The 27237-nt window shown below is 42.3% G+C and overlaps 2 long non-coding RNA genes across 6 annotated transcripts in view; one reads left to right on the forward strand and one right to left on the reverse strand.

The window, feature by feature from the left end:
* Nucleotides 1-425: 425 nt before the first annotated feature.
* On the reverse strand, nucleotides 426-23430 carry LOC144305150 (uncharacterized). Of its 5 annotated transcripts, none has more exons than XR_013372186.1 (6): nucleotides 23023-23430; nucleotides 20677-20879; nucleotides 14998-15189; nucleotides 14361-14545; nucleotides 2480-2652; nucleotides 426-845 (listed from the first exon to the last, which is right to left on the reverse strand). It is a non-coding gene; the product is annotated as an uncharacterized LOC144305150 (long non-coding RNA). The 5 variants fall into 5 exon arrangements; XR_013372185.1 differs by having other exon boundaries at nucleotides 427-839; nucleotides 2476-2652; XR_013372184.1 differs by lacking the exons at nucleotides 426-845; nucleotides 2480-2652 and adding an exon at nucleotides 12097-12413 and having other exon boundaries at nucleotides 23023-23428.
* Nucleotides 19957-27237, forward strand: part of LOC144305152 (uncharacterized) — a 38484-nt gene continuing 31203 nt past the window's right edge. The window contains exon 1 of the long non-coding RNA XR_013372189.1: nucleotides 19957-21371. This is a non-coding gene — a long non-coding RNA (uncharacterized LOC144305152). The remainder of the gene's footprint in view (nucleotides 21372-27237) is intronic.

The following is a 27237-nucleotide window of genomic DNA, read 5'->3' on the forward strand; positions in this document are numbered from 1 at the left end:
TTGTCTAAACCTTAATTTTATAGATCAGAAAACTAAGACTCAGAAAAGTTGGGGGATAGGGCAAAGATTGCACAGTTGACAGAGCAGGAGCTTAGTAACCCAGAGCTCTTTTAATCAAATATTGCAAAAAGTATAAAACCTCACAATGGCTATTTTTCCCATTTAGCTCTTTTTTTTTTTTTAATATTCTTCTTCAATGAGGGATGATACAGATGTCTGGTATTATGATAACAGTATTAAAAATCTGGGGCCAAACAGATTTTATTCAATTTGATGCTTTTCAAAAAAGTGCTTTGTGATTTTTCTCTTTATGTTTTACTAAAATTTCATATATAATAAATTTGCAAATATAGTATCTTAAAATTAACAATTTAATTTTTAATTTAGAAAATACGGACATGGTATTAATGTTAGGCTTCACATTTCTCTTCATATTAAGTTGTTCTGAACCTTAGTAAAAAACCTGCTTGCTTCACAGGTTGATAGAAAATAATGACCAGATAGAGGACATCAGGCAAGAGAAAGATATTTTAGGTTTTATTTTCTAACCTAGGAAGATCCCACATCATACCCCCCAAAAGACAAATCAGACCAAAGAAGGCTCAAAGAGAATTGGGCTTTTCGGACATAATCTTATTAAAAAGATGCAATCCATGATCTAGGGCAAAATCACTTAAATCCTGAAAACTTGGGATCCCTGGGTGGCGCAGCGGTTTGGCGCCTGCCTTTGGCTCAGGGCGTGATCCTGGAGACCCGGGATCGAATCCCATGTCGGGCTCCCGGTGCATGGAGCCTGCTTCTCCCTCTGCCTGTGTCTCTGCCTCTCTCTCTCTCTCTCTCTGTGACTGTCATAAATAAATAAAAAAATTAAAAAAAAAATCCTGAAAACTTTAGTTTTCTCCTCTGTTAAAGAGGGACAATAAAATACTGATTTCACAAGATTGTTCTAATAATTAAATGAGTCATTTCTTGTAAAAACACTTAGCAGAACACCTGACAAACTTAAGTAACACTGGTCTTTGTAGATGCCACTCTTCCTTTTATCACTTTCATTTTATCTTCCCCTTTTCTCTTTCTCTGTTTTTATATTCTTTCCAACTTTTTCCTTTTCTTCTATTTTTATCATCTCTTCCCTCTTCTCCTCCTCATTTGATTATCATTTTCCTCCCCAGGTATTTTTTTCATTTTTTTCTGCCCAGATAATAACCTTAGCTAACTAGTGGCAGCACCCAGAGTTGCTGACTTCCAGCCTCTTAATATTCCTTTCCTACTGGTTATCATCAATTTTTTACCCTGTTTCAATTATACTTCACTTAAAAAACAAAAAAACAAAAAAACAAAAAAACAGGAGACAAGCATCCTTAGTAGATCATTTGGTGCCTTTGTAATCTGTATGTTCTTTAAGACCCTAAATATATTTAAAATTTGCAAAAAAAAAAAAAAGTTTCATTTCCTATACAGTAAAAACAATAACTAGCATTTATTTAGAACAGACTATGTGCCAGGTTCTGTTCTATGCATTTCATGTTTATTACCTGATCTGATAGCCTAGAGGAGCATAACGCATATATGGTACCTAAAAGAGCCCAACATGTAACAAAATTTTTTTAAAAAGTTATTTTGGAAAAAGAACTATATGCCCATTAAGTAAAATGATGACTATATTAATAAGTGCATAGGAATTAGATTGCTCCCATAACTTCATGAAGCTGATATAATCAATTAACATTTTAGTAGATATTCTTATATATGCATATAAGTTTTACAGGCATAATATCAAATACATGACATACTACACACATATTTTTAAAACTGCATACACAATTTTGTGATAAAGTATTTCCTGATGTTGAGATGGGGGCTATAGATTAGTTTCTAGCAGGAACCGCATACATATTCCATTTACTGAAGAAAAGTCCTCTTCTCTTTGGAAAGGTCAATATTTCCTACTGTCCACACATATTCAAATTACAGTAGTGAGGATGACCCATGGTGGTGACAGATGACAGATTGGGAGGCAGTAAAGAAAGATTACTACCCTAAAATCTCTGTAGTGAACTTGTTATTTTGGAGAAAGCTGGTGAAATGTCTCTGAATTTCCGTGATCTTTATCAATAAGCATGCATCCTATTACCATTCTCTATAGAGTGATCTTCGTATTAAGAGAAGCATCCCAGGGGGTCTGACAAGGTAGCAAGTGGAAGAGAAGACTCTTATTTAGATCTCCTTCCACTGACACATTCTGTTTCATATTACATAAACATACTAAAACTGATAGGATAGTAAACTTCTATAAGGAGGTTTCATTAAGAACTAATATCTTTGGCCTGAAACTTCAGGGTACATAGAGTCACTAATGTTTTAGAACAACAGGTGAGGAGATTCTGGAATTCTTAGAGTAGGACAGAAGGAGTTGACCACAGGCTAGGATAGACCAGAGGTAGCTTTAGAGGCGAGAAGAGGAAGTAGAGATACTCACCAGTCTCAAATGAATTTTTGAAGCAATCAGGATTAAGCCAGTTGTGAATCTTCCGCCTTGGGGATGATGTAATCGGTAAATTGTGTGCCCTTCTTTCACAGCCTCACCCATGATTAGTGCTTAAGTCAGGATGGGAATTTCCATTAAATGAATAATACAGTCAGTGGTTGAATCTGAAAAAAAACAAGGTCAGCTTGATGTTGACTGAAAAATATAGACTGACTTTATCTGAGGAGTCAATATATAAGTCAGGGGTGATTTATATCTACAAGTGAGAACCTGACATCTCGATGTTCCACTAATTGTCCTGTGAGTCTCGTGTCAACTAGTTTTTAACCGTGTTTGGTGTCAGTGATGCATGGGGCAAACATTTTATATTAGTATAATGAGATCTTGAAAAGATTGTGTATTCTTCTTTTCCAGTAACATGGAGTAGTTGGTTGTAGACCAAACCTTCCCTTGAGAATTTGAAATGCTGGGCAATATATAAAACCATCAGTTTGAAGCCATTGGGGAATTTTGAAGCCACAAGGTCAAGATTCCTGGGAGAAAGCACACTGGAAAATTGAGGAAGCTTCTCAAATCCTCTAGGCCCTATCTGTCTCCCAGATCCTCAAATGTACTGTGGTCCTGAGGCCACCACTATGTCATTAGTAGCTCCACAGCCTGCCTCAGCCTCCCCCAAGGTGAGGGCCAGTCTTCAGCATGATTCCTTTGTGCCTGAAGCAGTTGGAGCTGCGGTAGCCATGGCTGCAGGACCCACTGTACCCAGCAAGTATCTGATTTCTCTCACTGTCTGGAGTTGGATGAAGCAACCTGGTGTAGGGTATAGAATTTTCTTTCTTCAGTGGGTCTGAAGAGGTCAGTTGAAAAACCTAGAAATGCATAGAAGTTAATGCCTTGTGGGGTAAATGTTGACCAGTGAAAGAGAAGTCATTCAATGGAGGAAGCCACTGAATAAATTCCTCTCCCCCCTTCTCCCTCTGACAGACTGTTCCAAGCCAGCTTGGCTCTAAGCAGCGAGCTATGTTTCTTCTTGAAGCTGTAGTCATGGGCAATAAGACGCTAGCTTATATTTGCTTTTCCTTCCTTCCTTTTTTTTTTTTTAAGATTTATTTATTTATTCATCACACACACACACACACACACACACACACACACACACACAGAGGCAGAGATACAGGCAGAGTGAGAAGCAGGCTCCATGCAGGGAGCCCGAGGTGGGACTCGATCCTGGGTCTTCGGGATCAGGCCCTGGGCCGAAGGTGATGCTAAACCTCTGAGCCACTGGGCTGCCCCTTTTCCTTCCTTTCTGCCCAACTTTCTTACCCCTTTACTTTCACTGTCTTGGGGTTATACCTCCCAGTAAACAATTTTTTTTCTAGGGAATTAAGGTCAAGACAGAGTGAAAGTACAGAGAAGGGAGCCCAATTTGGCTCCTTAGGTTTGTCTGTTTGTAAGCAGAAGGCAAGAGGCTGAGGAGCTGAGGAGAGTTCTAACAGTCTTACAGTGTTGGTGGGCAAAAATTGGACTTGAGGCCTACCAAGGAGGAGAGGCCCAGGCTAACACTCCACTTTTAACTTGGAACCCCAAAAGGGCTAAATGTGCCCTCAAATGTAATGAAGACTGGCATCCAATCAACTAAATCCTTGATGGAATTAAAATTAACTTTTATCCAATTACCAAACAAAAATAAATTCTCTCTGGAAGGGGCACCTGGGTGGCTCAGTGGTTGAGCATCTGCCTTTTGCTCAGGTCATGACTCCAGGGTCCTGGGATCAAGTTCCGTGTTGGGCTCCCGCATGGAGCCTACTTCTCCCTCTGCATGTCTCTCTCTCTCTGTGTGTCTCTCATGAATAAATAAATAAAATCTTTAAAAAAGAAAAAAGAGACTTAAAAGACATAAATGAAGTAGAAAATTTCCAAATGTTTGGAAATTTAGGAGCATAGTAGTACTAAATGAGGAGTGTGTTAAGAAAAATCACAGTGAAAATCAGCAAATATTTAAACTGAATTGATAGTGAATATACAGGATATCCAAACTTGTTAACTGGACAAAAGTAATGCTCAGGAGGAAATTTATAGCCTGAAGTGCAAATATTAAAAATGTCTATATATTAATTACTTAAATATCCAAATAACTAAATTTGCAATCTCAATGGGTTATAAAAAAGAACTGCAAATTAAGCCCGCTGAAACTGGAAAGAAAAAAATAACAAAGATAAAAGCAGAAATTTATGAAATATAAAGCACATTTCCTATTGAGGGGATCAATTAACTCAAAGGTTGGCTCTTTGAAGGGAATTAATAATACTGATAAAATCCTGGTAAGGTTGATCTAGAAAAAACAAAGAGGTCATTGATAACATCAGCAATGAAAAGAAAGATGTCACTACAGGTTCTATGAATATTAGAAACATTGTAAGAGGATATTTTAAACAACTTTATGCCAATAAATTTGAAAATTTGAATAAAAGAGATGAATTTCTAGAAAATCAAAACTGATTGCAATGGATACAAGAAGAATTAGAGAATACAGATAATCCTATATCTATTTAAGAAATTAGATCTTTGGATCTATGATTAAAATCCTTTCTGCAAAAAATTAAATTCTAGGCCCCATCCATGTTGTCACAAATGGCGATATTTCATTCTTTTTGATGGCTGAATAATATTCCATTTTATATTTATACCACATCTTCGTTACTTATTCGCCAGTTGTTGGACATTTGGGGTCTTCCCATGATTTGGTGATCGTAGATCATGCTCTATAAACATCAAGCCATTCATTTCAAAGTTTCACAGAATAGTTATTACTTTCTAAGATGTACACGTTTCCCTGTTTGTTTTGTCTTTCTGCCCATCATAATAGAAATCTTGTGGGCGTGAGGACCTTTAACCTTACTACTGCTACATGTGTCCCTTTTTTTTTTAAAGATTTTATTTACTTATTCACGAGAGAGATTGAGAGAGAGAGAGAGGCAGAGACACAGGCAGAGGGAGAAGCAGGCTCCATGCAGGGAGCCCGACGTGGGACTCGATCCCGGGACTCCAGGATCAGGCCCTGGACCGAAGGCAGGCGCTGGGCCACCCAGGGATTCTGTGTCCCTTCTAATCAGTATTTCTGTATCCATTGGGTAAATAGGTAGTCAAGCAAATGCTGGATCATAGGGTAGCTCTGTTTTCAACTTTGTGAGGAAAAAGTCCGCACTCTTTTCCAGAGTGGCAGCACAGGTTTGCATTCCCACCAACAGTGTGCAGGAGGCCTCCCCTTTCTCTGCATCCTCACCAACACCTATTGTTTCCTGTCTTGCTAATTTTAGCCATTCTGACTGGTGTGAGGTAATATCTCATTATAGTTTTGACTTGTATTTCCCTGGTGATGAGTGATGTGGAGCATCTTTTCTCGTGTCTCTTAGCCATCTGTGTGTTTTCTTTGGAAAAATGTCTATTCACGTCTTTCCTCTATTTTTAAACTGGATTATTTGTATTTTGGGTGCTAGGTTTTACAAGTTGTTGTTTGTTTGTTTGTTTGTTTTTAGTCAGGGGAGGGGCAGAGGAACAGAGAGAGGGGATCTTAAGCAGGCTCAACGCCCACTGCAGAGCCTGACATAGAGCCCAACTTGGGGTTGGATCTCACAACCCTGAGATCACGACCTGAGCCAAAATCAAGAGTCAGACACTTAACAGACTCAGCCACCCAAGTGCCCCACGTTTTATAAGTTCTTTATGGATTTTGGATACTAAGCCTTTATTGTTAGGAGTTAGTCGGATGGTTAGATAAGTCAGGCCCAGGGTCCCCAACAAGAAATTATGGAGTCAGGGCAGTTAAAGTAAAACAGCACTGACATCCTGTTTTGCAGCTGAGATAGGACCTCACTGACATTCTACTTTGCCACCTTTGCAGAAATGACTTCCGCAAAACATCCTAGAATAAGACAATAAACCACAAAAGCGTTTATTAATATCATGGGCAAGGGGCAGCTAAGACCTAAGCCCTGGATATCAGCAAAAAAAGACCATCAGCACGTGGCCCTTAGCCTAATAGGTAGACAGACACCTGACCAGAGGCCTGATTAGCACCACTCAGCACACTCTGACTGCTTAAGAGAGTTCTTCAAAAGACCTCACAGAACCCCCTAAACTTAGAAATTCCAGAGGCAACCCACTCAACCCCACCTCCTCCAAGAGCTTTGTGCTTTTGCCCAATAAACTTTGCTTTGCAGCCCACACTCTTCGTCCGGCCTGCCTCTTCAGACCTTGAGGTGGCGTGAGCAAGAGCCATAGGCACAAGGGAACACAAATCCTCTCACATTATCAGATATGTCGTTTGAGAATACCTCCTCCCATTCTGTAGATCACCTGCTAGTTCGCTTGGTCGTTTCCTTTGCTGTGCAGAAGCTTTTTATTTTGATGAAGTCCCAACAACAGTTCATTTTTGCTTTTGTTTCCCTTGCTTCTAGAGATGTGTCTAGTAAGAAGTTGCTGTGGCTGAGATCAAAGAGGGTGTTGCCCGTGTCCTCCTACAGGCTTTTGATGGATTCCTGTCTCACATGTAGGTCTTTCATCCATTTTGAATGTGTGTGTGTGTGTGTGTGTGTGTGTGTGTGTGTGTGTGCTGTCAGAAAGTGGTCCAGTTTCATTCTTCTGCATGTGACTGTCCAGTTTCCCCAACACTATTTGTTGAAGAGACTGTCTGTCCATCAGATGTTCTTCCCTGCTTTGTCGAAGATTAACTGGACATATAGTTGTAGGTTCATCTCTGTATTTTTCTATTCTATTCCATTGATCTATGTGTTCTTGTGCCAGTGCCATACTGTCTTGCTCACTACAGCTTTGGAATATAAATTGCAGTCTGGAATTGTGATGCCCCCAACTTTGCTTTTCTTTTTCAGGGTTGCTTCGTCTACTCAGGGCCTTTTGTATTCCATACAAAATTTAAGATTGTTTGTTCCAGCTTTGGGAAAAATGCTGTTAGTATTTTGATAGGGATTGCATTGTGTAGATTGCATTGGGTAATATAGACCAAATCTATATTTCTTAATATGAAGAACAAATAAAACTTAAGAAGTCAAAATTTCCCGAAGTTCAAAATCTGGTTCAAAGTAATGAATGAGGGGTGTCTGGGTGGCTTAGTTGGATAAGAATCTGTCTTTAGCTCAGCTCATGATCCCAGGACCCTGGGATTGAGGCCCTCATTGGGGTCCCCGCTTAGCAAGGAATCTGCCTCTGCCCCTCACCCCTGCTCATGTACTCTCTCTCTCTCTCAAAAATAAATAAAATATTTTAAAAATAATGAAAGATGTAATGTCTCTCTGTAAAACTACAAAATATTATTGATAATAAAGAAGATATAAATAAATGGAAGAAACACCATATTCATGGTTTGGAAGACTCAACATACTAAATATGCAAAATGCTTCCTAAACTGACCTACAGATTTAACACAATTCCAATGAAAGTCCAAGCAGATTTTGTGAAAAAATTGGCAGGCTGACTCTAAAATGCATATGGCAATGCAAGGGCCAGGAATGGCTAAGATCATTTTTTTTTTTTTTTTTTTGGCTAAGATCATCTTGAAGAAAAGGAAAAAACTTGGAACACTGATAATAGTCAATACCGATACTTACTATAATATTGCCATAGCTAAGAATAGACAGTTGACAACCGGAACAGAATCAGGGAATCCAAACAACCTCACACATACATAGCAACTGGATTAATGAGAAAAGTGGCTCTGCAAAGAAGTGAGGAAAGAATATTTTTTACAAATAAATGGTGCTGACTCAATTGGACATCTATATGTAGAAAACAGGTGAATCTTAATCCCTTTTTAAGACCATATTAAAAGAAATCAGTTCCAGGTAGCTTTAGACCAAATATGAGAGTTAAAAAAATAATAGTGAGACTTCCAAAAGAATGCATAGGAGACTATCTTCATCAGGTTGGTGTAGGCAATGATTTCTTCAGCATGACGAAAGCATTAACTAGAAAGGAGGAGACTGCCACACTGGGCTGCATTGGACTTTAAAACTTGTTTTCATCCGAAAATATCATTAATACAGCCAATAAAAAGCCAGAGAGTAAAGAAAGACTGTATGTAAGGAACTCCTAAAGAAAATTAATGGTAAGACTATCCATTGGAAGAAAGACAGTCTCTTCAATAAGTGGTGCTGGGAAAATTGGACATCCACATGCAGAAGAATGAAACTAGACCACTCTCTTGCACCAGACACAAAGATAAACTCAAAATGGATGAAAGATCTGAATGTGAGACAAGAATCCCTCAAAACTCTAGAGGAGAACACAGGCAACACCCTTTTTGAACTCAGCCACAGTAACTTCTTGCAAGATTCATCCACGAAGGCAAAAGAAACAAAGCAAAAATGAACTATTGGGACTTCATCCAGATAAGAAGCTTTTGCACAGCAAAGGATACAGTCAACAAAACTCAAAGACAACCTACAGAATGGGAGAAGATATTTGCAAATGACGTATCAGATAAAGGGCTAGTTTCCAAGATCTATAAAGAACTTATTAAACTCAACACCAAAGAAACAAACAATCCAATCATGAAATGGGCAAAAGACATGAACAGAAATCTCACAGAGGAAGACATAGACATGGCCAACATGCATATGAGAAAATGCTCCGCATCACTTGCCATCAGGGAAATACAAATCAAAACCACAATGAGATACCACCTCACACCAGTGAGAATGGGGAACATTAACAAGGCAGGAAACCACAAATGTTGGAGAGGATGCGGAGAAAAGGGAACCCTCTTGCACTGTTGGTGGGAATGTGAACTGGTGCAGCCACTCTGGAAAACTGTGTGGAGGTTCCTCAAAGAGTTAAAAATAGACCTGCCCTATGACCCAGCAATTGCACTGCTGGGGATTTACCCCAAAGATACAGATGCAGTGGAACGCCGAGACACCTGCACCCCGATGTTTCTAGCAGCAATGGCCACAATAGCCAAACTGTGGAAGGAGCCTCGGTGTCCATCGAAAGATGATGGATAAAGAAGATGGTCTATGTATACAATGGAATATTCCTCATTCCATTGGATGGAATGTGCATCCAATGGAATGGATGGAACTGGAGGGTATTATGCTGAGTGAAGTAAGTCAATCGGAGAAGGACAAACAGTGTATGTTCTCATTCATTTGGGGAATATAAATAATAGTGAAAGGGAATATAAGGGAAGGGAGAAGAAATGTGTGGGAAATATCAGAAAGGGAGACAGAACGTAAAGATTCCTAACTCTGGGAAACGAACTAGGGGTGATGGAAGGGGAGGAGGGCGGGGGTGGGGGTGACTGGGTGACGGGCACTGAGGGGAGCACTTGATGGGATGAGCACTGGGTATTATTCTGTATGTTGGCCAATTGAACACCAATAAAAAATAAATTTATTATAAAAAAAAAGAAAATTAATGGTAAGACAGACAACCCAGTACAAAACTGCTCAAGGAACTTTTAAACAAGCACGTCACAAAAGGCTTTAGGCACATGAGCAGCCAATGTGGGAAAAGGTGTTCAACATCCGTAGCTGTCAGGGAAGGTGTTAACGTGGAGATCTATCGCGCTCGGAATGGCTAAATTAAAAAAAGAAGAAACTGTGGATACCAAGTGCAGAGATGTAGAACGACAAGAACTCTCCTACTGCTCATGAGCCACAGAAAACTGGCGCAGCCTCTTTGGGAAATTGCGTGGCAGGATGTTCAGAAGCTGTTCACGGGCCTACCCTGTGGCCCAGCAAGTGGCTGTTAGGCACACTCCGAACAGAAATGCATACACGTGAGTACAAATCATCACAACATTATTCGCCATGACCCCAACCTGGAAACAACACAAACGCTCCTCAGCATAAGGATGGACACACATAACAAGGTATATTCAAGCAATGGAAAAACCCTTTAGCGATGACCATGAACAAACTCCTATTTATTGCAAAACACGAATGAATTTCATTACTGTGAGCGAAAGAATACTGATATCCTCTACGATTCGATATCTATGATGTTTATGATCAGGCCAAGCTACGTGATGGGGTAATCAACAGGCAAGAAAGTGTCAGTTAAGCGGGAGGGATGGGCTCTAGAGGTCTGCTGCAGCGCTGCGTCTGTAGCCGACAAGAGCCACTTAAAATGTAAGAGGCTATAACTCATGGTGTGTCCTTATCACAGTGAAATCCAAGACAAACAAAAGAACTACACTACAGGATGATGGTGTCAAAGGTAGGATAGTGGCTGCATTACCGGAGGAGGTAACGCGTAACCCCTGGGATTGGACAGGAGGGGCTTCCCCGACCCTGGTGAGGTTCTTAATCTCATGGCGATTGTAAGTGTGTGTTCCTGTCGTGGTAATTCATCAAGCTCTAAGCTTAGGATGCACACTCCTGTATGTCATATATCAACACACTTAGGTACATAAAGGAGATCATAAAGCCGCCAACTGTGGTTACGAGAGAGGATAAATGAGAGTTTATTGAAGACCTTGCACTTTTAAGTATGTATTCATTTATTTCTTCATCATAAACTCGTGGAGAATATATTTAATATCTTTATATTGTAGGTGAAAATGCTGAGACTGAGAGGAAGTAAGCAAAGTGTGCAAGGTCTCACAGCTTGCTTTTCTGTCTCTAAAGTTTTTGGTTTTTGCACTATATTTATGTGGCCTCTTGCAGTTTTCTTCAGAATTCACAAATTGCCTTGTCAGAAGACATTTCATTTAAGTAAATCAGATAATTGAATCTAATCCTGTAAATTCCAAAGAAAGACAATCCAAATACTGGAACCATTAACAATTTAAAAAAAAAAAAAAGGATAATCCGTCATATATAGGAGTTTATCTTTGCTTTCCAGATCATTCCTGGAGAATGTAACTTTTCAAGGTCACAGAGAAGTTAGCGGAACCTCACGGTAACGAACCTAGGGTACTTGCTGGAGCCCTGCCAGTTAAATGTAGCTGAAATAGGAAAGTAACCATGATTTACTTCAGCCACTCAAAGTGCAAAAAAAAAAAAAAAAAAAGTTGACTTTTAAACATTTTTTTCTAAATTGAATCAATCTGTTCTCCCACACATCTACTAAGGTTGGAAGAAAATCCAATTTTTATCTGACAGAAAATCTAATTTTACTCGTGGAGTGAGTAGAAGGGTCCCCTTTGCTACCTCAGGATTCTACATGAGGAATCCTAGGGCCTATTGGAAACTTGAGAGGGGCCTCTGACCTGGATCTCAAACGTTCTCTGCCCAAGACGAACAATGTATTCCATGCCAAACACCACAGTTAGGAATCTCACTGTGGCTTGATCATGCAGTGAAAACTGTGAGGCATGTGAACCCCATGTGAGAACTGGGCAGCCCTCCCACCTACAGACTCTTTTCTGCCACCCGCTTCCCTCAAGTCCAGGGCACCCTACTCTTTCAACTCTTAGGGCTCTGACCTTTTTAGACCATTCAGCTCCTGGACTGCATGCATTCTAGGACAACTATCAGAGGAACCCAAGAGATTTATAGCCTAAATGCCTTGGGCAGCACTTTGAAACATCTCGAAAATGTTTGGGAAATTTCTATGGAAATTTCCAGAAAATAGATGGGTGGGGCCCCAGCCAAAGCAGTAGAAGTTTAACTTTATTTTATAGTCACAGACTGGAGTGCCTGGGTGTTCCCTGCAAGGAACAAGACCAGCTTTTAGAATATCCCACAAGCTATGGTTTGGGAAAAGCAGAACCATGCGCTTGGGATGAGGATGGCACTTTGTTGGGTCAGGTCGTCTGTGGTGGAGGAGGATTTGTCGTGGAGACTCCGTAGATGGAGAATAGCTCCATGGATGTGCCTGGGTGCATACGTGTGCGGAAGGCAGAGGTCATAGGGCTCCCTTCCTTTCTAGACTGTCATACAGCCTGAGTGGTGTTGCAGGGAAGGTCCTAGAAAAACAGGTGGGGGAGGTTGGCATTGAAATAATATGTCCTTAGGAGTAATTCACACCCTTAATTGGTTTTCTCAGGGTTGGTGTGGCCTGAGAAACAAGGCTTATGTGTATGTGGGTCTATGCTAATATAATTGGATCAATAATTATAATAATTACACCAGTCAGTGGGCCTCACCAACATTCCAGCTACTGTGCTAAGTGCTTTAGATTCATCATGCTGGTTGCCACCCTGAAAGTAAGTACTATTTGCCCTATTTCACAGGGCCAGGTAAGCCTCAGAATAGTTAGTACATGGATTCAAATCCAAATCTAAATCCAAAGGCTATGTTTTTTTTTTTTTTAATTGGAGTTCAATTTGCCAACATATAGCACATAACACCCAGTGCTCATCCCGCCAAGTGCCTCCCTCAGTACCCGTCACCCAGTCACCCCAACTCCCCGCCCACTTCCCTGGCTATATGTTTACCATTATTCCACATTTATCTTTGAGAGTAAAGCCAATGTATATGATATTATTCCCTTTTTACCAAAGCTCTGAGCCCCAAAATACACAACAGGCTTGTTGGATTTGAATTGCTAGGACCAGTGGGGAGAGAAAACAAACCTTATGCAAGCTGGGAAATAAGGAGGTAATTTACTGGCATCAATGAATTTGAATTTTGCTTTTCTTGAGTTAGTAGTGGGTTCCTCCCCCCCTTTTTTTTTCAATTAAAGTATATTTGACACATGTTATATTAGTTTCCGGTGTATCACATACATACACTGAAAACCAAGTAGTAAAAAAAAAAAAGGTAAGAATCAATTTAACCATCTTATGACTAAAAATTAATGTGAAGTAGAAGCAGTGAAAGGCAACACACAAATATGTTACCTTAGGTAATTCGTTTATAGGGCCTTATTAAGTCATAAACAGAATAAGGATTTGGTTACCTGAAGACTAGCAAAAAGTGATCAGTGAAAGGACGGCTCTCCAGGAGCCCCCAGGCACTGCCAGGGTGTCCCTTACCTTTCCGGGGGGGGGGGACCCCAGAAAGTTCCATATACTCGTGCATTGTTTACCCAATTGCTTGCCCTTTTTTTTTTTTTAAGGTTTCACAACATTCAACCTGTACCCGTGGTTTCAGCTACAGGCTTAAGACTGAGGAGGGGGGCCGGGTGGTCGTGTTTAGAATTCCCTCGGAAATTTCTGGGCCTGTTGGCACGTGCCATGGGGCGTGACCCCCTCCAGCTCCCGGGAGCAAGCTCCTGATGACTGAGTCGTCATACTTTCTTGGGGTATGGGAGGGTCTGGTGCAGCGCCTGGGCAGCCCCGGAGTCCTGGGGGCGGAGACGGGGGCGGGGGGCGCAGCGCAGGTGCAGGCGCAGGTGCAGGCGCGGGTGCAGGTGCTGGCGCAGGCGCAAGTGCAGATACAGGCGCAGGTGCAGGCGCAGGTACGGGTGCAGGCGCAGGCGCAGGTGCAGGCACAGGTGCAGGCGCGGGTGTAGGCGCGGGTGCAGGTGCTGGCGCAGGCGCAGGTGCAGATACAGGCGCAGGTGCGGGTGCAGGTGCAGGCGCAGGTACGGGTGCAGGCGCAGGCGCAGGTGCATATGCAGGCGCAGGTGCGGTTGTAGACGCGGGTGCGGGTGCAGGCGCAGGCGCGGGTGCAGGCGCGGATGCAGGTGCGGGTGCAGAGCAGGCGCAGGTGCAGGCATAGGTGCAGGCATAGGTGCAGGCGCGGGTGTAGGCGCGGGTGCAGGTGCAGGCGCAGGTGCAGGTGCAGGTGCAGGCACAGGCACAGGCGCAGGTGCAGGTGGGGGGCGGGGCCGCCCTTCGGACCCCAACCCCGAGGGACCGCAGCCTGGGCGTCGAGGCGGGCGCAGGGGGGCCGGAAAACCCTAAGTGATGAGCTTCATGATAAGGGAGTCCTCCCTTCCTCCCCGCTGCAAATGAGAGGGGACTTACCTGTAGTCACTCACATCCCTGCCGAGCTTTGTCAGTCACAGACGGGCGTTGACTTGTCAGTCGGGCACTCTTTTCTCCAGTCGTGTGTCTTGTGGGTAGAGGGCGCTCAGATCCCCTCCTGTCTTTTGTCGTGGCTGATTGTACAACTGGACGTTGCCAGGGCTTTGCTGGTATGGAAATACCCCCTAAAGGAATGTATTACAAAGGTATTTTTTTTTTTTTTTAAGAGAAAGCTCTAGTAGTGGGATCACTAGGTCAAAAGCGATGACTCTTTCAGGGTTCTTGTTACATGGGGCTGGCAGTAGTGGTGCACCGCCTTAACTCCACGGCCACCTTGGAGTTCACTCCGACCTTGCTGGTCGTAATTACCAGCCTCCTCTTGACTTGGTGTGTCTGAATGGCTAATGTCAGATGTACTTCACAATTTTGGAAAAGTTCAGCTAGTTTCCCTTATGTCTCCCCAATATGTTAAGAATTTTTCTGTGAGTAAATATTGTAAGGATGGGGTATTGCTAGCTCTCGATTAAACTAAAATGAAATACATTTTTATAACCTTTCTAGTGTTTAAAAAAATAGTAGGTTGGGTGTTTTGTTTTGTTTTGGTTTGGTTTTTACTGTTTTCCCTTACTTGTTTTACCTGTGATACAGTTCTCTCTTTCCTTGTTATAAAGATGTTTATAGGGACGCCTGGGTGGCTCAGCGGTTGAGCATCTGCCTTCAGCCCAGGGCTTGATCCCAGGATTCAGGATTGAGTCCCACATCGGGCTCCTTGCAAGGAGCCTGCTTCTCCCTCGGCCTGTGTCTCTGCCTCTCTCTCTGTTTATAGCATCTGCAAACAATGAAGACAATACTGAAGACTTTCAAAGTATGAGCAAGCATCCTTCTCCCCCCAAAAAAATAAATAAATAAAAGTATGAGTGTCCCATTTCCTAAATGAGGCTACAAATTGTATAGAAAGTAAATGCCCATCTCTGTTATTTAGCCGTTACTTTCATCTTATGTATTTAAAAACGAACTGGCTTTTAAAAAGTGGAGGGAGGGGGAAGAATGGACTTTTGCATTAGGCACCGAGGAGTTTAAGACTCCAGAGGAAATTGTGGCAATCAGGTTATGGGAAACTTGAGGACTAAGACAGTGACTTATTTCTAGCTTGAATCTTTCAAAGTAGACAGTAAGTGCTTAACAGGTTCTCATTAAATAACATTAAATTTTCACTTCTGAGCAATTTCCCATGATTCCAGATAGTAGGAAGAAATTTCAGGTGTGGCCCGAAGGTTGGTTCTATCTGTAATAAAGAATAAGCATCTGCTCCCAAAGTGCAAACTAATAGACAACATCTTAATAGTATTTATCATCCAACAACAATATAGTTACTAAAAAGTTGCTAGCTCCTATGTGAATTGAACAAAGTTGAAAAGGCATTTAGTTTTGTGTTAGTTTGCTAGGCAAAGGGATAATATAAACAAAATTTCAGAAGGAAACGTTTAACCAACTTTAAGAACTATTTTCAAGTATTACAATAGCTTCCATTCGCATAAAAATAAATGCTGATTAAAAATGAACCGTCTTGGGATCCCTGGGTGGCGCAGCAGTTTGGCGCCTGCCTTTGGCCCAGGGCGCGATCCTGAAGACCCGGGATTGAATCCCACATCAGACTCCCAGCGCATAGAGCCTACTTCTCCCTCTGCCTATGTCTCTGCCTCTCTCTCTCTCTCTCTCTCTCTCTCTGTGACTATCATAAAAAAAAAAAAGAAGAAGAACCGTCTTTATTCACTAAATCAAGGATGCATTGTTAGAATGAAGAATTACTGTCTTTCTGTAAGGTAACAAAATATTTCTTTTAAAAAATCACTAGCTTTTTTTAAAATTTTCACTCTACTTCTGAGAGGTGCCGCTGATTACTTGTGATTGTGGTAAAATGAAGCAGAAACTTCGGAGGTCATGTGGTTTGCCTGAGGGCACACAGTGAGCTGCCAAATTAGGACCAAACACCAGATCTCCAGCTCCAAATCTCTGATTCTCATCATCACACAAGTTTTTTTTAAAAACCACTGTCCCTGGCAACACTGCTTCAAGGAGGACACGCTGTTTGCACCATTACCCTTTTAGGAAGTCACGTCAGAAGATTAAATGTGCAAAGGCATAAGGAAATCAGTTCAGTTTAGTTCACCTTGGAGTAGAGGACCTAATATCAACATTTATTTTTCAAAAGAAAAATGGAAGAAATATTTCTATTTTTCATTGCGAGAGAAATGGTGATTACCCTTCTTGTGATGACGTGAGATGATAGAATGGCAACTGTGAAGTGAGGAGAGAAGTGAGAGTGACAATGTAGCCATTGTGACATAGCCCTAAGGGACTGTTGACCTTCTGACCCTCCTCTGGAGGAGCATCTGCCTCAGGACCATGATTGACCTTGAGTAACTGAACCTGGGGAAGGCAAACCTTGAATAAGGATGGACTTCTGTGCCGGTTACTCTGCTAGATGGAAATAAATTTCAGGTGCTGACCTCTTGCTTGACTCTCGGTAGACTACATTATAGGCCCTCATGTCGTGTTAAAATCAAACCAACAACAAACAGATAAATAGATAAATCTGCTTACTCTTTGCTGTATGTCTCTGAAAATGTTTTGGACTTTCCTTAGTTCTTTTTTTCAAACATATGAAAAGTTTTATGTTTTTAACAATAATAATACCCGTTCTATAGAGACATTCTTAATAAGACCATTCTCATATGTGGACATAGTCAACTTTCAGGTGGATATGTCTGGGAGCTAAACCAATTTTTTTTTTTTTCTCGATGGGATCATGAGATCGTCATCTGCTATGTGTCAAAGCAGGAAAGAGGTGCAGAACGGAGGAGCCAGATCCCCTCCTCACTTTATAGGAAAGAACTCTTAACCCTAGGAAGGTAACAGGACTTGCTAAAATCATTCACAAAGCTGGACTTCTCACTGGAACTTCTATTCCCTGTGGTCCTTTTCTGTCCCTCCATGGAGGCTTTCACCCCAACCCAAGCTACAGCACCATTAAGGAGTTTAAGTTCTGGGAGGAAACAAGTCTATGAGCGCCTTTTAAGTAAATGTGCTGCTAAGAGGCAAAGGCCTACACATTTTAGAATGGCCAGCTCTGAACTACCAATTTCTACTTCTCTCTTTTTTCCTCTTTCTAGCCAGAATTGACAGTTGGCTGTCAAGGGCCTGAGTATAATCAAAGGTAGGGAGGCAACTAATGGCAAAAAGTGGAAGCAAATTCTTTCTTCTTCCACCATGGCTAATTTAGGGGGGAGAAAACCCCCACACAATGATATAATATCATGAAATCTTGTATTTTATTTCTGCTGGGTTTCTTTTTTTTTTTCTTTTTTCTTTTTTTTTTAGATTTTATTTATTTATTCATGAGAGACACACACAGAGAGAGAGAGAGAGAGAGGCAGAGACACAGGCGGAGGGAGAAGCAGGCTCAGTGCAGGGAGCCCGACGTGGGACTCGATCCCGAGTCTCCAGGATCAGGCCCTGGGCTGAAGGCGGCGCTAAAGCGCTGAGCCCCCCTCGGGCTGCCCTCTGCTGCGTTTCTAATTCAGTTAGTACTGTAGAGATAAGTGAGATTTGACCTTTTTTCTTGAAATCATTTTATAAATTTTTAATAAGAGAATTAGTTGAAGTTGAAAAGTTCACAAGTAAGATGTAGTAAGAATCTATCAGGCTTTGGGGCACCTGGGTGGCTCAGTTGTAAGCATCAGACTCTTGATTTTGACTCAGGTTGTTATCTCAGGGTCATAAGACTGAGCCCTGCCTTGAGATCTGTGTGGGCTGGGTGTGGAGCCTGCTTAAGATTCTCTCTCTTCCTCTCTCTCTACCCCATCCTCACTTTTGCAGAAGCATACATTTTCTCTCATTTAAAAAAAAAAAAAAGGAAAAAAATCTGTCAGGCTTTGATCTCCTGGTAGTTTTCAAAACCAAATTGCTCTATTTATATGATATAGTGAGATAAATTATCCACCAACTAACCAATTACAACTTGAAACAAAAACCATGCCCCGTTAGTAAATGTCTGGTTAATTCCAACGAAACATGTCTTTTTTTTTTCTTTTTTCTTTTCTTTTTTTCTATTTTTTAGGAAGAAGTAGAGGGAGAGGGAGAGAGAGAATCTTAAGTAGGTTCCATGCCCAGCATGGAGGTCAAGCCCACCTGAGACCCTGACCTGAGCTGAAAGCAAGAGTGGGACCCTTAACTGACTGAACCACCCAGGCATCCCCAAAATGTGTCTTCTAAAGCCAAGTGAAATAATTGGAAATACTGCATAAATATATGATACCAAAGTTCTTTCCAAAGAGAGAGGATATATTTAAAATGCTGTCAGTATGGTGCACATGTGTCTGTTGTAATGCAACTTCCCCTGCTTTGGTATTATTTGATACACTCAGAAAAAATGTTAGCAAACACCTATAGTCATGATTCTTTTACCTGGTACAGTGACCCGAACCTTCATTCCCGAAGCTTCTCGGTAGGAGTCTTGCCTGCACTGGATTTTTGCAGTTTTCCATCCCTTTGTGTTTGGAACAGTGGGCATCATAATTTATTGCAGCTTGCAGTCCTCCTCATCGTGGGCAATACTCTTACCACGTGTAAGTACTTGATTCCATCACATGAATCATTTTTACCTACTCACTGCTCTACAAAATGTACCTCTGTCACCTGTTGGCAGTTCATCCGTCCAGACCACGGAGGAGCACCGTATTTTATGGAGTGCCTGCAGAATAGAGATTCCAGCTCCCCCGTGCTCTCTGAAGACATAAACACATGAAAAAAAACAGCCCTGAACCCCTGGGGCTGATAACAATCAGTTCTAAGTAAATCGGTAGCTCCAATCTTATGTAAACTTTTATGTTGGTTTTTCCACCAAAAGGAGATAAAATTTCGTCTGTTGAATTCTTATTTGGTTCCCAGCTTACTGTGTTATAGATCCTCATGGTATTTTAAAACAAAACAAGAGACAAAGACTAAAAAGAATTTAGTCCCGCTGAGCACCTCGGTTAGGAGTTAGCTCTCCGGGTGCAATGGGAGGGGAGGAGAGGAGAAAAAAAGTGGCAATGTAAAAAAACCTGGTGGGGCACATAGTCCAGATAGCATCCTGTTCCTGAGGTGCAGGGAACGTCCCTGAGCACCGCCTGGCGCGCAGAGCTGTTCTGCTGTTTATTTTCCAAGGCGACATTTTCCTAAGAAACCTTTAAGCTTATCTGATGGGCTCCTGAATTTCTTCTTTACCTTTCTCCAGGCGGTGATATTTAACTTTTAAGTGAGCAACCATATGGACCATCAGTGTCAGGCAGCTATGGCTGGGTCTCATGTCACTTTATCAGGGTGACCATACACAAAGCACTGGACCAGCTGCGAAGGGCAGGGTGGCCAGCCCTTCACTCCTGGGAGAGAAAACCCAGAAGAAAAACAAACAAACAAACAAACAAACAAACAATATCGCTTTGGAACAACTATTAAATGAGTTGTTATTTGTGATGTACTTACAACAGTGCTTGCCACGTATTAAGTGTTTGGTCAAAGTACAACCAATCAGTTTGGAGGGGACAAGTGAGGCTCCTCGGGGTTTGATCACAAAGAGGCGTGATGGCTGCTGTAGTGGGCCAGATGGTGTACACCCACGATTCATGACCACCCAGGACCTCAAACTGTGATCTTATTGGAATAAGGGTCTTTGCAGATGTGATTAGGGTGAAAGATTGAGATGAAATCGTATTGGATTAGGGTGAACTCTAAGTCCAGTGAAAATTATAAGAGATAGAAGAAGAGAAAATCAGGGAAGAAAAATGCAAGGTTGGGGGAGAGATCGGAGGGTACATCTGCAAGCCAAGGAATGCCAAGAATTGCAGGCGGTCGCCAGAGCTGGGAAAGAGGCCTACCATGGGGTCTCCCTCAGAGCCTCCAGAAAGAACAAACCCCGCTGAGACCTTGATTTTGGACCTTTGGCCACAGAACTGTGAGAGAATAGATTTCCGTTGTTTTAACACACCCAGTGTGCGGTCGTTTGTTGTGGTGACACAGAAAATGAATGCAGATTTCTATCTTAAGCCTGTGCAAATTCTAGATTTGTTAGGTAATGGAAGGATGCAGATAGATTTTGTTCTGGAAGGCTAAGCTAGCTGCAAACGTTCTCATGATCTTAACCCACACAAACCTGTATATGCCAGGAATGTCAATACAGTGAACACAGAGAGCAGTGTAACAGTACAAGCATTTGGGGGTGAGTTTTTTTCTCTGAAAACCAGTTTCTGTGAACCCGGGCAACCACTTTTCTGACCTGTGACCTTGTGTTTCCTCCGTGACTGCAGCCGGTAGTCCCCAGGGGCCGGGGATCCCTGACTTCTCAGCCTGAATGAAATCCTTTCCCTGGGACTTTGGAACTGGAATTCAAAGCCATCGGTCAGTTTTTGCTGGTTCTTAAGCAAAGGACACATCAAGTTGGGAGGACTCGGTTGGCCATGAACTGACGACATGGAGAACCTGCAGAGAGAGAGGAAAAGAAGCAGACATACAGAGACCGGTTAAAAAGACTGCAGAGCCCTAGAGAATAAGGACCAAGGGACTATCGGCCCTAGAGAATGAGGACCAAGGGATCCATGGCCCTAGAGAATAAGGACCAAGGGACTATCGGCCCTAGAGAATGAGGACCAAGGGATTCATGGCCCCAGAGAATAAGGACCAAGGGATTACCGCCTCAGAGAATGAGGACCAAGGGATTCACAGCCCTAGAGAAGGAGGACCAAGGGATTACCAGCCTTATTGCTAATCCAGGTCATCGAGGAGCCCTTTAACTGCTTGCTGGTCACCACTGAGGTAGCCTGGGGGTGGTGGTGGGAGTAGAGGCTCTGCAGCCAGATGGCTTAGGGTGAACTACTTGACCTTCTGGTTTCTCACTGTGGCTGGGACTACACAGCAGCACCCCCATCACCTCTTCCTTGGATTAAATGTAAAAAGCACTTAGGATGAAGTAAGGTAAGTGCATTGATAGGAAACATTTAGAAATATTCCTCAGCCATTAGAAACGACAAATACCCACCATTCGCTTCCACGGGGATGGACCTGGAGGGTATGATGCTGAGTGAAGTAAGTCAATTGGAGAAGGACAAACATTCTATGTTCTCATTCATTTGGGGAATATAAAAAAAATAGTGAAAGGGAATAAAGGGGAAAGGAGAGAAAATGAGTGAAAATATTAGTGAGGGAGACAGAACACGAGAGACTCCCAACTCTGGGAAACGAACAAGGGGTGGTGGAAGGGGAGGTGGGCCGGAGGTGGGGGTGACTGGGTGACGGGCACTGAGGGGGGCACTTGATGAGATGAGCACTGGTGTTATGCTCTATGTTGGCAAATTTAATTCCAATAAAAAAAGTTTTAAAAATGAGAAGCAGATGCAATAGGGAGATGTCGGCTGCCAGTTATTATTACCCTGTCGCCTCCAAAATGGCTTTTATTTTTTTAATAGATTTCATTTATTTATTTATTTATTTATGAAAGACAGAGAGAGGGGCAGAGACACAGGCAGAGGGAGAAGCAGGCTCCATGCAGGGAGCCCGATGTGGGACTCGATCCCGGGTCTCCAGGATCACGCCCTGGGCCGAAGGCGGGCGCTAACCCACTGAGCCCCCCAGGGATTCCCTCCAAAGTGGCTTTTAAACTGCGTGGCGCTTCCACCATCGTTCCAGGCTTATGGGTAAGCAGCACATGCAGGGGGCTTTTCCATACACGTTCGTACTTTCAGTTTCACTGTAGATTAACCTTTTATAACTAAGGCTAAAATTCAGTCACAGCCCAGGAAGTTTATCTTTTCCCTTCCTGACAAAATTTTAAGTCATCCTATAACACAAAGTGGAGAGTGAAAAGCAACTCAGTTCCTGGGGATATTGAGGGGGGGGGTTGTTTGCTCACACCTACGCATTCTCTATGTGCAGAGGTGTAAAAAAATCTTATTTTATTAGATCAACGTGTAAAGCAGGTCATAGTGCCTCCTCTGGTTCAAGCAGATATATTGTGTAAGGAAAAGGGGGGAAAAGTTATTTTAAATGCTTGTTATCCTGGGAGGTGAGCAAGGGTTTGAGCTTGTTAGCTTAGGACAGAGGCAGAACGCCGAACAGAGTTGCACATCTGCTCAGGAAGGTGCGTCAACAGATTTTGGTCCTCTGGTCAGGTTCATGCAAAAGGAGTTTAGTGCTTTGCTATTAAAGAAATGTTTAGTTTCTTTCTTTCTTTCTTTCTTTCTTTCTTTCTTTCTTTCTTTCTTTCTTTCTTTCTTTCTAGACTTTGTTCATTCATTCATGAGAGACAGAGAGAGAGAGAGGCAGAGACCCAGGCAGAGGGAGAAGCAGGCTCCCTGCGGGGAGCCCAATGCAGAACTCGATCCCAGGACCCCGGGGTCACGTCCTGAGTCCAAGGCAGACGCTCAACCACTGAGCCACGCAGGAGTCCCAACAATTTTTAGTTTCTTCTCGAGTCAGTGATGAAGATCCAAATACTCAGATGTTGGAGAAATCCTGGACCAGGGAGGCCTGGCCCCACTTGCGCCTGGTTGGCCCCAGGGGAATCTGCTCGAGGTGCTGAGAGCTTAGGGGCCGTGAGAGAGCTGTTCTTCTACTGAAAATGACTTACTTCTTTGTGCTTTGCTGTAATTCCGTTTCAGTATCCCCAAATCTTCAGTAGATCTGTTCCACATGAGCGTTCAGGCCCACAACGGAGCTGATTAGAGCCAAACGGGGGCGACAGCGGCCCAGCTACACAGGAAGCCAGCTGACACGGGCCTGAGAGCCTCTCAGTCGGATGTAACAAAGCTGGGGACATCAGACACATCTGTGCTCGGGCTGCCTTTTTAAGAAACCTGTTTATCTTTTAGAAAAATTGTGCAGAAAAGAGCTACTCTGGTAGTTAAGTGTCTCATAACCCGTTTGGTGGTGGCAGTCTCACTGTGCTTTACTTCAGGGCAATAGGAGACCAGATATCCTTGGGTCCAGTGATAACTCTGGCCACTTGAAGAGGGCTAATGACTGATTTTCCAAACTCTGACCCCTCCGTAAGCACAATGGGGTGAACACTGGGGTGATGATGAGGACAATGAGCTCTGTGACAAAAGCTTGGAGACCTTGTCAGAAAATGCCAAGGGTGCCAACATCAGCGTTTGGAGGTTATAGTAAATTGGCTTCTACCCAATCCAGGTGTTAGGGAGATAAAACTGCCTTCTAAAAGCAATGATTTTTAAAAAAATAATTATTGAAACATAGTATAGTGTAATAAACTCCCAAGGACCCCATCAGCCAGCTTCAATAATATCCACGCTGGTCTTATCCTTATCCCATTCTCTTCCTCCCTTTATAATGTTATCATTTCATTTGTAAATATTTCAGTCTATCTCTAAAAGACAGTGATTCTTATTTCACACATAACCATAGTATAATGATCACATTGAAAAATACTCGATAGGGCAGCCCGGGTGGCTCAGCAGTCTAAACTGCGCCTGCCTTCAGCCCTGATCCTGGAGACCCGGGATCGAGTCCTACATTAGGCTCCCACAGGGAGCCTGCATCTCCCTCTGCCTGTGTCTCTGCATCTGTGTGTGTGTGTGTGTGTGTCTCATGAATAAATAAATAAAATCTTTTTAAAAAATACTTGATAATTTCCTAATATCATCAAATAGTCTATCGGTGTTCAAATTTCACATTTAAAACATTTGTGTCGATCACTATCAGACATCACACTTCTCAGTTTTGTTTTCCTATGTTTAAGAAACTATCCACGGTGTTTTTAAGAAATTTATTTTCTGCCAGTAATAACACCCTGCTAGGACTTAAAAAGAAGCACAGGACAATTACTGGCAAAGGCACAATTGCTCTTATATCTTTCAGGCTTAAGGTAAATACAATGATAACAGTAACACTGATATCTGTGAGCATCAGTGAACCTCCATCAGTGGCCCTGTGGTCATATCTCTAAGGCTAACAGGCAGGATACGGGGGGGGGGGTCTCCACGTTTGTGTTTTGTGCTTCTAATAGATTGCATTTGCAATAATTTTCCTAATCAGGCTCGGTTCTGGCCCTACAGAGAACCAAGGCAGAGAGTAAAGTTATTCTCTGATATTTTTCTCTCACGATTTTAAGCATTTGCTTTTCCAAGTCATTAGGGAAATGCATGTTAAAACTACAATAAAATAAATAAATAAATAAATAAATAAATAAATAAATAAATAAAACAAACTACAATAGGATGGAGGGGATGGAGAGGTAGAAACTTCCGGTTGTGGAATAAATAAGTAACAGAAATGGGGGATGCAGCTTGGGGAAGACAGCCTCTAATATTGTGATAATATTGTACGGTGACAGATGGCGATTACACCTACTGCGGTAAACACTGAGGCACGCATAGAATTGTTGAGTCAATCTGTCGTACACCTGAAACTAATATAACATCACGTGTCCATTAGACTTCAATAATAATAAACTGCAGTAGGATGGATATACTGTATACCCACGAGAAGAGCTAAAATTAAGGATGTTTTCATTGGTTTTCATCTGTTCCATGTTCCAAACATTCTTCATATGTTAATAAATTGCGTTTCATTTCCCCTTCTTGTTTTCTAATAGCATCGAACTGATGCCATGCCAATTCTCTCTCCCCACCCTCTTTTTTTTTCTTTTGCATGTCTCATTGCTGTTTGAGTTGGGAATTTCTGGATCATCTATTGTCAAGAGTTCCCTGTAGGTGAGAAGGGGCCAGAATAGTAATCTAGGCTAAGTGATTTTGAATTTTTTTCTAATGCGATATCTCTCTTTCCTGTAGTCACACAATCAACTGCCTTTCTCCAACCCAGTTGGTCTTCATGATTCTTTGTGGAGGCTTGCCTTTTTCCATTTATGTGAGCGCCTTCTGCCAGCAAATGTCCTATTCCTGAACCTTCTTTAGCAGACAAAGGAAGGATGTGGTTTTGCATTCAAGAGGTATTGCTCACAGTTGGGAAGTAAACATTTTAGTGTGCGTGCTTTATGATATGTATTTGCCTGGGATTCTCTGCTCTCTGCTGTCCCCCTTGGTGTATCCTGAATGATAACTAGGTTTATCATCTGAAGTCAGCAGGCTTAGGTCAGGAAACCACACAGTGCTGTTAGTATTTCTGAGAACAGGGCGCAGAAGAGTTCTAGGAGTGCCAGATGTTAGGCATCGACAGTAAATATTTGCTCCCAAAAGGATGGGGCCCCTCATCGGTGACAGCTGCTGTGATCAAAGAGGGCAGGTGTGATGGGACAGCTGAAGACAGAAGGCTTGGAACATGTTTGGGTGAGGAGTCACACGGAGGTGGCAGATTCAGTGAAATAGCAACTTGTAAACGAAAGAGGAGTTGGAAAGGGGCGGTGAGAAGCAGGATCCCCCAGTGACGGCCGCCTCTTCACCAGAGGCGGTGAAGATACCTTAGAAGCTTGGAGCTGATGATAGGAGCCTTTTTGAATCAGGTTAGGATCTGAGATTTAAGTGAGGCTTGGTCCCCAAAGTGGCATTTATCATAGTAATAGGAGAGGGAGCTCTTTAGCTGAGAAACTGGCTTCCTCACTTCAAAAGATCTTCCTTCTAATTGAGAAAATCCAACTCACACAAATATGGTTAGCAAAGTAACTGGGCAACTAGGACTACAGCTAAAGAAAGCTACTCTAGGGAAACAAAGGAGCAAAAAAGAACTGAAAATAGGTACAAAACTTCCCTGCAGACCACAAATACTCATTAGAAAAATATTGCTCCAAGGGGGAATCCCTGGGTGGCTCAGCAGTTTAGCGCCTTCCTTTGGCCCGGGGCGCGATCCTGGAGTCTTGGGATCGAGTCCCACGTTGGGCTCCAGGCATGGAGGCTGCTTCTTCCTCCTCCTGTGTCTCTGCCTCTCTCTCTCTCTCTCTCTATGTCTATCATAAATAAATAAATCTTTAAAAAAATAAAAGAAAAATATTGCTCCAAGGCAGAGGAACATTCCACCACAACATCCCAACATGAATAAAGAGGGATAAAAATCGTGGTATAATTGCAACCAGGGGTTCCTTGCAGGGAGCCTGCTTCTCCCTCTGCCTGTGTCTCTGCCTCTCGCTCTGTGTGTCTCTCATGAATAAATAAATAAAATCTTTTAAAAAAATAATAATTGCAACCAGGAAAGAAAACAATAAAAAATAAATAAATACAAGAACTCAGGGAAGACAGGGCCAACAAAGGAAAGGTAATGGTCTATCAATGAAGTATATGAAATGATTAACTAACAAAACTTGGGAAAGAAATAGAAGACACAGACAAAACCATTCTGTAAAGATTATGTTATAAGGAACAAAGGAGGAAATAAATATTATAGAAAATGTAACACGGAACAATATGCACACAGGCGAAAGTAAAGAAAGGGAAAAAAAGCTAAGCAAAAACATTTTTTATTATTTTATCTTATTTTATTTTTTATTTTAATTTTTAAAAAAGATTTTATTTATTTATTCATGAGAGACCCACACAGACAGAGAGAAGCAGAGACACAGGCAGAGGGAGAAGCAGGCTCCACACAGGGAGCCCCATGTGGGACTCGATCCCAGATCTCCAGGGTTAGGCTGCAGGCTGAAGGTCGCACTAAACCACTGGGCCGCCGGGGCTGCCCACAAAAAGATTTTTTAAAAGAGAAAGTCAAAGTTATGAAAGATAGGTGAGACTATTCAAAATAAGATTAATTGGAGTTTCCATTGGAGGAAACCAAAACGATAGAGTAAAACAAACATAAAATGTTCTGAAATAAGACTTGAATTATTCAAAGGCACATTCAAGATAGGAGAGAACTGTCCCAGAATGACTGACACCGAGAC

This window comes from Canis aureus, chromosome 35 (genome assembly GCF_053574225.1).
Source record: "Canis aureus isolate CA01 chromosome 35, VMU_Caureus_v.1.0, whole genome shotgun sequence".
In the NCBI taxonomy this organism is placed as follows: domain Eukaryota; kingdom Metazoa; phylum Chordata; class Mammalia; order Carnivora; family Canidae; genus Canis; species Canis aureus.